Raw genomic sequence first — 11,069 nt, 5'->3', positions numbered from 1 at the left:
GGGCAGATTGCCTGAGCTCAGGAGTTCGAGACCAGCCTGGGAAACATGGAGAAACCTCGTCTCTACTAAGAACACAAAAAATTAGCTGGGCGTGGTAGCCCGTGCCTGTAATCCCAGCTACTCAGGAGGCTGAAGCGCGAGAATCGCTTGAACCCAAGAGGTGGAGGATGCAGTGAGCCGAGTTTCCACCACTTCACTCCAGCCTGGGTGACAGAGTGAGAATGTCTCAAAAAAAAATTGTATCTGTTTATGGTATACAATGTGATGTTTTGATACATGTGTACATTGCAACACAATTACCAAAATCAAGTAAATTTGTCTACCCATCCTTTACTCGTCTATCGTTGCAGTGTGTGTGTGTTGAGAACATTTAAGATCTACTCTCAGCAAATTTCAAGCATACAATACAGTATTATTAACCATAGTCACCATGCTGTACAGTAGCTGTCCAGAGCTTATTCATCCTCCATAACTGAAACTTGTACTCTTTGACCAATATCTCCCCATCCCTTTCTCGAGCCCTTGGTAACCACCATTCTACTCTCTGCTTTTATGAGCTCAACTTTTCTAAATGCTACATGTAAATGAGACCATGCGTACTGTCTTTCTGTGCTTGGCTTATTTCACTTATAATGTACTTCAGGTTCATCTATGTTGTTGTAAATGACAGGATTCCTTCTTTTTTTAAGGCCCTTCACTAGTCAGCCCATCCATAGATTCTGGGTGGGCTGTCTGGTGGGCTGTGGAGGCAGGCTTTTTGCTGGAGTCATCAGGCAGGCTGCCTCAGTGCCTGAGTCCACAGGGACTGGCCTGGTGCCTGAGTCTGCAGGGGTGAGCTTTAAATCTAAGCTCTGGGGGCAGACCTAGATCCTGTGTCTGCAGGGGCTGGCCTCAAGCCTGGGTTCATGGGGGCTGACCTGAAGCTGGGGAAGGCTTTGAGCCTGAGTCTCTGGAGACGGCCTGGTCCTGGGGCAGGCCTGGCCCCTCCCTGAGCCCACAGGGATAAGTTTGGACCTGAGTCCCAAAGAGGCTGGCCTCGTTCCTAGGTGCATGCAGAGAGGCCTGTTCATTGTTCTGCAGAGGCAAGTCTGGAGCCTGGATCCATGGAAGCAGGCCTGGACCCTGGAGCTGCTGGAGCTTGGGGTCATAGTAGGAAGCAGGGTAGTCTATAAGCTGGGGCTACAAAGGGCTGGCCAGGCACTGGGGCAGGCCTGGAGCCTAGGTTCTCAGGGGCCAACCTGGCACCAGGGCTCACTGGAGCAGGCCAGTCCTGGGGTCCACAGCAAAGTCAGATGCTCACTTCATTCTCCTTCCCTTTGTGGAGAGTATCTCTCTCCACACTGTACTGTCTGGGTTTGGGAGAGAGGTGACATGAATAATGTGAAACTGTCTGTCCTACTATCTTTGATGTGCCTTTTAAATTTTCTGTGCTACACTCAGGTGCTCTAATCTCTCACCTGGATTCCTTAGCTCTTATGAAGGTATATTTTGCCTGGGTAGTTGTTCAAATTGACATTTCTGTAAGGGGATGAACACCAAAGACTCTTACTCTACCATGGATGTGTTCAAAAACATGAACCTTGATGTAAGTCTTACATCTTTTATTAAAAAATTAACTAAGTCTGGGCACGGTGTCTCACTCCTGTAATCCCAGCACTTTAAGAGGCCGAGGCGGGCAGACAACCTGAGGTCAGGAGTTCGAGACCAGCCTGAACAACATGGTGAAACCCCCTCTCTACTAAAAAATATATATATGTAAAAAATTAGCCGAGTGTGGTGGCACTCACCTGTAATCCTAGCTACTTGGGAGGCTGAAGCGGGAGAATTGCTTGAACCTGGGAAGCGGAGGTTGCAATGAGCTGAGATCACGCCACTTCACTGGGCAACAGAGTAAGACTCTGTCTCAAAAAAAAAATTTAATTAATTAATTAAATACCAAACATGATGATAGGGAAAAAATTAACTAAAAATGTATCATAGATTTAAATATATAATGTGGACTGGGTGTGGTGGCTCATGTCTTTTAAGAAAAAAAGCAGGAGAAAATCTTCAAGATCTAGGGCTAGACACTGTTCTTACACTTGATACCAAAAGCATGATGCATAAAAGAAAAAATTGATAAACTGGACTTCATAAAAATTAAACATTTTTTGTACTCTGAAAAACTGTGTTTAGAAAATTAAAAGACAAGGTACAGACTGAGAGAAATCACATATCCAACAAAGGACTAGTACCTAGAATATATAAAGAACTCTCAAAACTCAGTAGCAAAAATCAAAAACAAAAATTATTCACATAGAAAATGGGTAAAAAGTACAAAAAGACATTTAACTGAAGCAGATATACTAATCCTCCATAAGCACATGAAATGCTGTTCAACATTAGGGACAACCACTAGGGAAATGCAAATTAAAACCAAAAGGATGCCGGGCACGGTGGCTCACGCCTGTAATCCCAGCACTTTGGCAGGCGGATCACCTGAGGTCAGGAGTTCTAGACCAGCCTGGCTAACATGGTGAAACCCCATCTCTACTAAAAATACAAAAATTAGCTGGGCGTGGTGGCACACACCTGTAATCCCAGCTCCTCGGGAGGCAGAGGCACAAGAATCACTTGAACTTGGGAGGCGGAGGCTGCAGTGAGCCAAGATCATGCCACGGCACTCCAGCCTGGGCGAGAGAGAGACTCTGTTTTTAAAAAAAAAAAAAAAAGAAAGAAAGAAAAAAAAAAGGAGATATCACTGCATAACTAGCAAAATGACTAAAACAAAAAATAGTGCCAATACCAAATGCTGAAAATGATGCAGATAAACTGGATCACTCATTCATTGCTGTTGAGAATGCAAAATGGTACAGCCACTCTGAAAAATAGCTTGACAGTTTCTTAAAAACACTAAACATGCAACCACCATATGATCCAGCAACTGCACTACTGGGCATTTATGCCAGACAAATGAAAACTTGTATTCATACAAAAACTGCTACATAAATATTTATAGTAGCTTTCTTTGTAGTAGCCCCAAATGTTAAACAACCTGAATGTCCTCCAAAAGGTAAATGGGTAAACAAACTGTGGTATATATCATAGAATACTACTCAGCAATAAAAAGAAATGAACTATCCATGCGTGCAACAACCTGGATGAATTACCAAAGAATTATGATGAATGAATAAAGCCAATCTTAATAGGTTACATACTTTATTATTTCATGTGCATAACTTTCTGGAAATGACAACATTATAGAAATGGAGAACAGATTAGTGATTATCAGGAGTGAAGGGGATGTGGGAGGAAAATGGGTGTAACTATAAAAAAGCAACAGGAGGGGTTCTTGTGGTGATGGAAACTGGTGGGAACTGGGTAAAGGGTACATGGGGCCGGGCGAGGTAGCTCACATCTGTAATCCCAGCACTTTAGGAGGCCAAGGCAGGTGGATCATCTAAGGTTAGGAGTTTGAGACCAGCCTGACCAACATCATGAAATCCCATCTCTACTAAAAATACAGAAATTAGCTAGGCGTGGTGGCAGCTGCCTGTAATCCCAGCTACTCAGGAAGCTGAGGCAGGAGAATCGCTTGAACCCAGAAGGCAGAGGTTGCAGTGAGCCAAGATCACGCCATTGCACTCCAACCTGGGCAGCAAGAGTGAAACTCCATCTCAAAAAAAAAAAAAGAGACACACAGAATCACTATGTTATTTCTTACAACTGCATGTAAATGTGCAGTTATCTCAGAATTTAAAAGTTTAATTAAGAAAAACTTATCAAAATAGTTTGAACAGTAAGGATTTCTCATTGCATGACTATCTGAAGCAAGCATTTTTTCTACGCCTTGGCAAATTGTCATGGTCATTTATTTATTTATTTATTTATTTATTTATTTATTTATTTTGAGACAAGGTCTTGCTCTGTTGCCCAGGCTACAGTGCAGTGGCACAGTCATAGCTCACTGCAGCCTTGAACTCCTGGGCTCCAATGATCCTCCCACTTCAGCCTTCCAAGTAGCTAGGACTATAGGCATGCAGGACTATGCCTGGCTAATTTTTTAAAAAATTTTTGTAGAGACAGGGTCTTGCTCTGTCGCCCAGGCTGGAGTGCAGTGGCACAATCATGGTTCACTGCAGCCTCAACCGTCTGGGCTCAAGAGATCCTCCTGCTTCAGCCTCCTGACTAGCTGGGACTACAGGTGCATGCCATCACACCTGGCTAAGTTTTAAAAATTTTTTGTAGAGACAGGGTCTATGTTTCCCAGGCTGGTCTTGAACTCTTGGGCTCAAGCAATCCTCCTGCCTCAGTCTCCCAAAGTGTTGGGATTACAGGCATGAGCCATCACACGCAGCCATCATGGTCCTTTCCAAGTTTGAATCCACTTTCAACATTTTATTCTCCATGCTTTCGATATCACTAAATGTCTCCAAAATTTCCTTTAATGTGAAGGGATTGTTTTACCCCTGGCATTACTTCTCCTTGAGCATCTTCATTCTTTTCACCACAATCAGTTTCCTCCTTTATGTTGGTGAGTTTATCTTCACTAGGTTCCTCTGGTTGCATATCTAGAGTCTTTGGAATGATGTCAACATTCCCATGATCAACAATTTGTTCTGTGACTCCATATATATTGTATTCAAATCTCATTTCCAATATTCTTACTTTCTATTTCTTCGTTGCAACCTCATCTTTGTTGTCCAGTTTTCTCTCTTTTTAATCGATCTTTGTAAAATGTCACTTGGGTTTATCACTGGGATTCATGGAGTCAAAATATCTACATGCTTTGTTGTCTGTGCATCAACTGAATAACAGCTGCACAATGACCAATAGCTGGCAAGCTTTGAAAGAAGTGATGTGATTGGCCACTGATCATGATGCATATCTGTTATTTATGTAGTTATCTGTGAACTGATGAGCTAGCAACAAAGTCTGTACTTTATGTAATTATAGTTAATATACTATGGCAAGTAAAATTTGAACTGTTATTGGGGGACTGGTGTTATTTAACCAAACTCTGTAACTGAAATTTGTGCATATTGAAACCGTGCAAAGTGAGCACTACCTGTAAATATGCTTTACCTATTAGATTCTACCTTCAAGTGATTTATATTGTGCAAGAACTTTATAATATCATACTTCCATTTTTTCCCTCCCAACATTTGTGCTATTTTCTCATATATTTTATTTTGACATATGTTATAATCTCATAAAATATCAATCATTTTTGCTTAAGACAGTTGACTATCTTTGGAGATTTAAACAATAAGAAAAAAGTCCTTATACCTACTCACATATTTACCATTTTCAGTGCTTTGCATTTCTTAGTGTTGATCCATATTATATTTTTTATCTGGTATCAATACTGAAGGACTTCCTTTAACATTTCTTGTACTGCAGGTCTTCTAATGAGTAATTCTTTCAGCTTTCGCATACCTGAAAAAGTCCTTATTTTGCTTTTGTTTTGCTGGGTGAAGAAGTCTAGGTTGAAAGGTTTTTTTTTGGTTTTTTTTTTGTTTTTTTTTTTTTTTACTTTCACTTCTTAAAAGATGTTCTTCCAGTCAGGTGCGGTGGCTCACGCCTGTAATCCCAGCATTTTGGCAAGCCGATGTAGGTGGATCTCCTGAGGTCAGGAGTTTGAGACCAGCCTGGCCAACATGGTGAAACTCCATCTCTGCTAAAAATACAAAAATTAGCTGGGCGTGGTGGCATGCACCTGTAATCCCAGCTACTTGGGAGGCTAAGACAGGAGAATTGCTTGAACCCAGAAGGCGGAGGTTGCAGTGAGCCGAGATTGCGCCACTGCACTCCAGCCTGGGCGACAGAGCAGGACTCCGTCTCAAAAAAAAAAAAAAAAAAAAAAAAAAGATGTTGCTCCACTGTCTTCTGGCTTGCATTTTTTTTTTCCTGTCCTGTGTATATAATGTGTTGTTTTCTCCTCTGGCTGCCTTGAGGATTTTCTCTATCACTGATTTTAAGCAATTTGATTATCATGGGCCTTGGTGTCATTTTCTTCAAATTTATTGCGCTTGGGTTTGTTGATTTTCCTAATTTTTTTATTTTTAATTTTTTAGAGACAAGTCTCTCTGTCACTCAGGTTGGAATGCGGTGGCACAATCGTGGCTCACTCCAACCTCAAACTACTGGGCTTAATCAATCCTTCCAGCTCAGCCTCCTCAGTAGCTGGGACTATAGGCGTGTGCCACCATGCCTGGAAAATTTATTTTTATTTTTAATTTTTGTAGAGCTAGGGTCTCACTCTATTGCTCAGGCTAATCTCAAGTGATTCTCCTACTTCAGCCTCCCAAAATGCTGGGATTACAGGTGTGAGCCACCAAGCCAACCAGATTTTAGTTGTTTTTGAATACACAGACTTAGCACACTACCTGATATGTTGTAAATAAATGAAAAAGTGTTTTCTGAATCCAACCAAATGATATAGTAAGGCAAATCAAATATATAAATGCATCTATTTGGATTTTCAAATATTTTAATCTGTTAAACAAAAGTAACTTCACCTACAAGTAGCACCTTTTTCTGTGGGCTCTTACTCTCACTCAATCCCCTCCCAACTCCTGCCTTCCACTTTAAGCTCCAGTAAATCTGAATTAGTTTAAGATTTCTAACCTATCAAGGCCAGATGCAGTAGCTCACACCTGTAATCTCTGGACTTTGGGAGGCCAAGGCAGGCAGATCACAAGGTCAGGAGATCAAGATCATCCTGGTTAACACGGTGAAACCTCGTCTCTACTAAAAATACAAAAAATTAGCTGGACGTGGTGGCACGTGCCTGTAATTCCAGCTACTCAGAAGGCTGAGGCACAAGAATCACTTGAGCCTGGGAGGCGGGATTGCAGTGAGCCGAGATCACACCACTGTACTCCAGCCTGGGTGACAGAGCGAGAGAGTGAGACTCTGTCTCAAAAAAACCAAACAAACAAAAAAAAGATTTTTAACCTGTCATGCTGTTTGCTGTTTCATACTTCTGTGCCTTTACACGTGCTGTTCCTTCTGCGTTTACCTCCTTTGTATATGTGAATTGCTACTCATCTTTCAAGACCCAGCTCAGATGATTCAACTTCCAAGGGGCTTGAGACTTCTTTGACTCAAGCCCCTTTCCCATCTGATGGACCACTCCTTTCTTTGAGCCCTCCTTAATTTGTGCATACACCCATCACTGCATTTATTACATTTGTCTATTTAAATACTTCTAGCTTTCAGTCCAATTCCAGGCACATTGAGGTGCTCAGCAAATGTTACTTGAATAAGGGGGAATTTGGAGAAATTTTTTTAAAGGAATACAGAAATTAAGAGAAAGTGATATGAGGGAGGCTGCCTTCAGTTGTTTTTAAATCGAATTTGTATTGAGGTATGCAAATAAACAAACAAATAAAAAAGTCCGAAACTTAAGTGTACATTTCCATGCTTTTCACAAAGTAAACAAATCCACATAACCATGCCCACATCAAGAAATAGAACATGACCTGCCAGGCATGGTGGCTCATGCCTGTAATCCCAGCACTTTGGGAGGCAGAGGCAGGTGGATCACTTGAGGTCAGGAGTTTGAGACCAGCCTGGCCAACATGGTGAAACCATGTCTCTACTAAAAATACAAAACTTAGCCGGGCGTGGTGGCACAGGCCTGTAGTCCCAGCTACTCGGGAGGCTGAGGCACGAGAACTGCTTGAACCCAGGAGGCGGAGGCTGCAGTGAGCAGAGATGGTGCCACTGCACTCCAGCCTGGGTGACAGAGCAAGATGCTGTCTCAAACAAACAAACAAAAACGAAAGAAATAGAACATTACCATAACCCCTAAACCTGCCTTGTACTCTTTTCCAGTTACTACCCATATCTCAACAAGATAACCTTTATTATGACTTCTAACATCAGGGGTAAATTTGTATAACAACTTCTATATTATAGGCAAGACTACATCAAAATTTGTTACTTACAGAAAACTACTAACAGTTAAGACCTATTCAGTACTTTCTATTTACCAAGAACTGTTCTAATTGCTTTACATATAGTAACTAATTTATCCTTACAGCCACCCTGTGAAGTAGGTGTTACAATTACTCCCAGTTTACTCAGGAAGAACCTAGGATACAGAGAAGCTAAGCAGATTGCTCAAGAACATGTATCAGTTAGATAGTGGAGCTGGTATTTGTACCCATATAGTTTCCAGAGTTTGTGTGATGCAATGTATAAACATCATCAAAGTGTATCTTAGCAAAATATGGCATGAATAGTTTGAAAACTATTACTATTCATCACTTGCTGTTAGAAAATGTGAATGTCAGAACAAGACATAGCTGGGATATAAGGTCTCCCTGACACTCGTGGTCAGATGCTCTCTTATATGTCAATGCTGCATAGTCATTGAAAGACTCCAGAGCCAGACCTTCCTGAGTTCAAACCCCAGCTCCACTTACTAATTGTGTGACATTAGGCAGGTTACTTAATCTCTGTGTGCTTCAGTTTTCTCATCTGTAAAATATAGGAATAGAGAAATGAAGAGAAAGTGACATGAGGGAGGCTGTAATAATAGTACCTACATCACAAGATTGTTGTGAAGATTAAATGAAACACTCCTGGCACATGGTGTGAGCTCAATTCATTAATCCATTCATCTATTCATTCATTAACTGTTCCATGCCTACCATGTGCCAAGCAATGTGCTTGGTGCTTAGTATGTATCAGTGAACGAATCAAAGATCCCTGCCCTCTTGGAGTTTATGGTGTAGTGCAGACTGGGGGCAAGGGGTGCAGGAAGAACAGAAGATAACATACTGGAGTATCTTAGAAAATAAGTGCTATATTAAAAAAATTAGAGCATGGTAAAGAATAGTGGGAGTGCTAGGGAGGCTATAAGGTAGCAGTAGGTGTCACCAAGAAGCTAGGATTTGAACAAAGATTTGAGGGAGGTAAGGAAGTAAGATGTGTAGATGTCTTGGAAAAGAGCATTCAAGGCAAAGGGAACAGGTTGAGCAAAGCCCCTAATGGTGGGAGGGTGCCTGTGTATTCTCCGAACAACAAGGCAGCCACTGTTGTTGAGTGGTACCAGCAAGGGCCAAAGGTGTAGGAGAGGAGATCAGAGAGGTATTGTGGGTATGGGTGTGGAGTTAGAGGATTCTTGATGCGAATCCCGTAGGGCCTAATACAAAGGCTTTGGCTTTTACTAAAATCAAATCAAGAGCCTTTGTAGGCTTTTGAGCAGAGTTGTAACATGATTTGACTTAGTATTTTGTAATGGTCTTTCTGGATACTGTGCTGAGAATAGACGCTGGGCAGGTGTTGTGGGTTGAATTGTGTCCCCCCAAAAGATATGTTCAAATCCTAACCCCAAATACCTATTAACTTGATCTTATTTAGAAATAGAGTCTTTACAGGGCTGGACTCGGTGGCTCACGCCTATAATCCCAGCACTTTGGGAGGTGGAGGCGGGTGGATCATGAGGTCAGGAGTTCGAGACCAGTCTGACCAACATGGTGAAACCCCATTTCTACTAAAAATTCAAAAATTAGCTGGGCATGATGGTGCACGCCTGTAATCCCAGCTACTCAGGAGGCTGAGGCAGGAGAATCACTTGAACCTGGGAGGCGGAGGTTGCAGTGAGCTGAGGCTGTGCCACTGCATTCCAGCCTGGGCAACAGAGCGAGACTCCATCTCAATAAAGAAAGAAAAGAAAGGAAAGAAAGGAACGAAAGGAAGAAAGGAAGAAAGAAAGAAAGAAAGAAAGAAAGAAAGAAAGAAAGAAAGAAAGAAAGAAAGAAAGAAAGAAAGAAAGAAAGAAAGAAGGAGAGAGGGAGAAAGAAAGAAAGAAAGAAAGAAAGAAAGAAAGAAAGAAAGAAAGAAAGAAAGAAAGAAAGAAAGAAGGAAGGAGAGAGAGAAAGAAAGAAAGAAGAAAGAAAGAAAGAAAGAAAGAAAGAAAGAAAGAAAGAAAGAAAGAAAGAAAGAAAGAAAGAAAGAAAGAAAGAAAGAAAGAAAGAAAGAAAGAAAGAAAGAAAGAAAAGAAAGGTCTTTATAGATGCAATCAAGTTAAGATGAGGTCATATTGGATTAGGGTGGGCCCTAGGCCAACAACTGGCATCCTTATGAGAAGAGGAAGGGAATTTGGGCACACAGACACACACAGAAGGAGGACAGCCGTGTGAAGACACACAGACACATAGGGAGAAGACCATGGGAAGACGGAGGCAGAGATTGGAGTGATGCATCTGCAAGCCGTGCAGAGTTGAGGATTGCTGGCAACCACCAGAAGCTAGGAGAGACAGATTCTCACTCAGGCCCTCTAGAAGGAACCCACCTCAAACCACCTTAGTTTTGGGCTTCTAAGCCTCCAGAACTGTGAAAGAATAAGCGTCTGTTGCTTTAAGCCACCCAGTTTGTGATACTTCATTATGGCAGCTGTAGGAAAAGAATACAGCGGGCAAGTGTAGAAGCAGGAGGCTATTGCAACATCCAGTCAAAAGACTATGAGGACCAGAGGAGGGATGGTAAAGGTGGAAATGGTGAGAAGCTGTCAGATTCCGGACATGTTAGGAAGGTACGGCCAACAGGATTTGCTGATGTATAGGATGTAGGGTGTGATAAATGTTAGCTATTATTATTATCCGCACAAATAGTTTATCCACATGTAATATATGCTTATAGACCAGGTGCAGTGGCTCACATCTGTAATCTCAGCACTTTGGGAGGCTGAGGCGGGTGGATCACCTGAGGTCAGGAGTTTGAGACCAGCCTGGCCAACATGGTAAAACCCTGTCTCTACTAAAAATACAAAAAATTAGCCAGGCGTGGTGGCACACGCTTAAATCCCAGCTTCTTGAGAGGCTGAGGCAGGAGAACCACTTGAACCCGGGAGGCAGAAGTTGCAGTGAGTTGAGATCACGCCACTGCACTCCAGCCTCAGCGACAGAGTGAGACCCTGTCGCAAAAAAAAAAAAAAAAAAATATATATATATGCTTATAAATGTTTATGTTTTCATTGCCCCAAATAGCCCAAGTTTGGGTTTGAGGCTACTGAAACTAGGATCATTTTCCAGGGCAATCAAGAGTAGCCTATTTTGCTGCATGATCAAAGAAAA

This window comes from Macaca nemestrina, chromosome X (genome assembly GCF_043159975.1).
Source record: "Macaca nemestrina isolate mMacNem1 chromosome X, mMacNem.hap1, whole genome shotgun sequence".
Taxonomy (NCBI): domain Eukaryota; kingdom Metazoa; phylum Chordata; class Mammalia; order Primates; family Cercopithecidae; genus Macaca; species Macaca nemestrina.
This window is presented reverse-complemented; position numbering follows the sequence as displayed.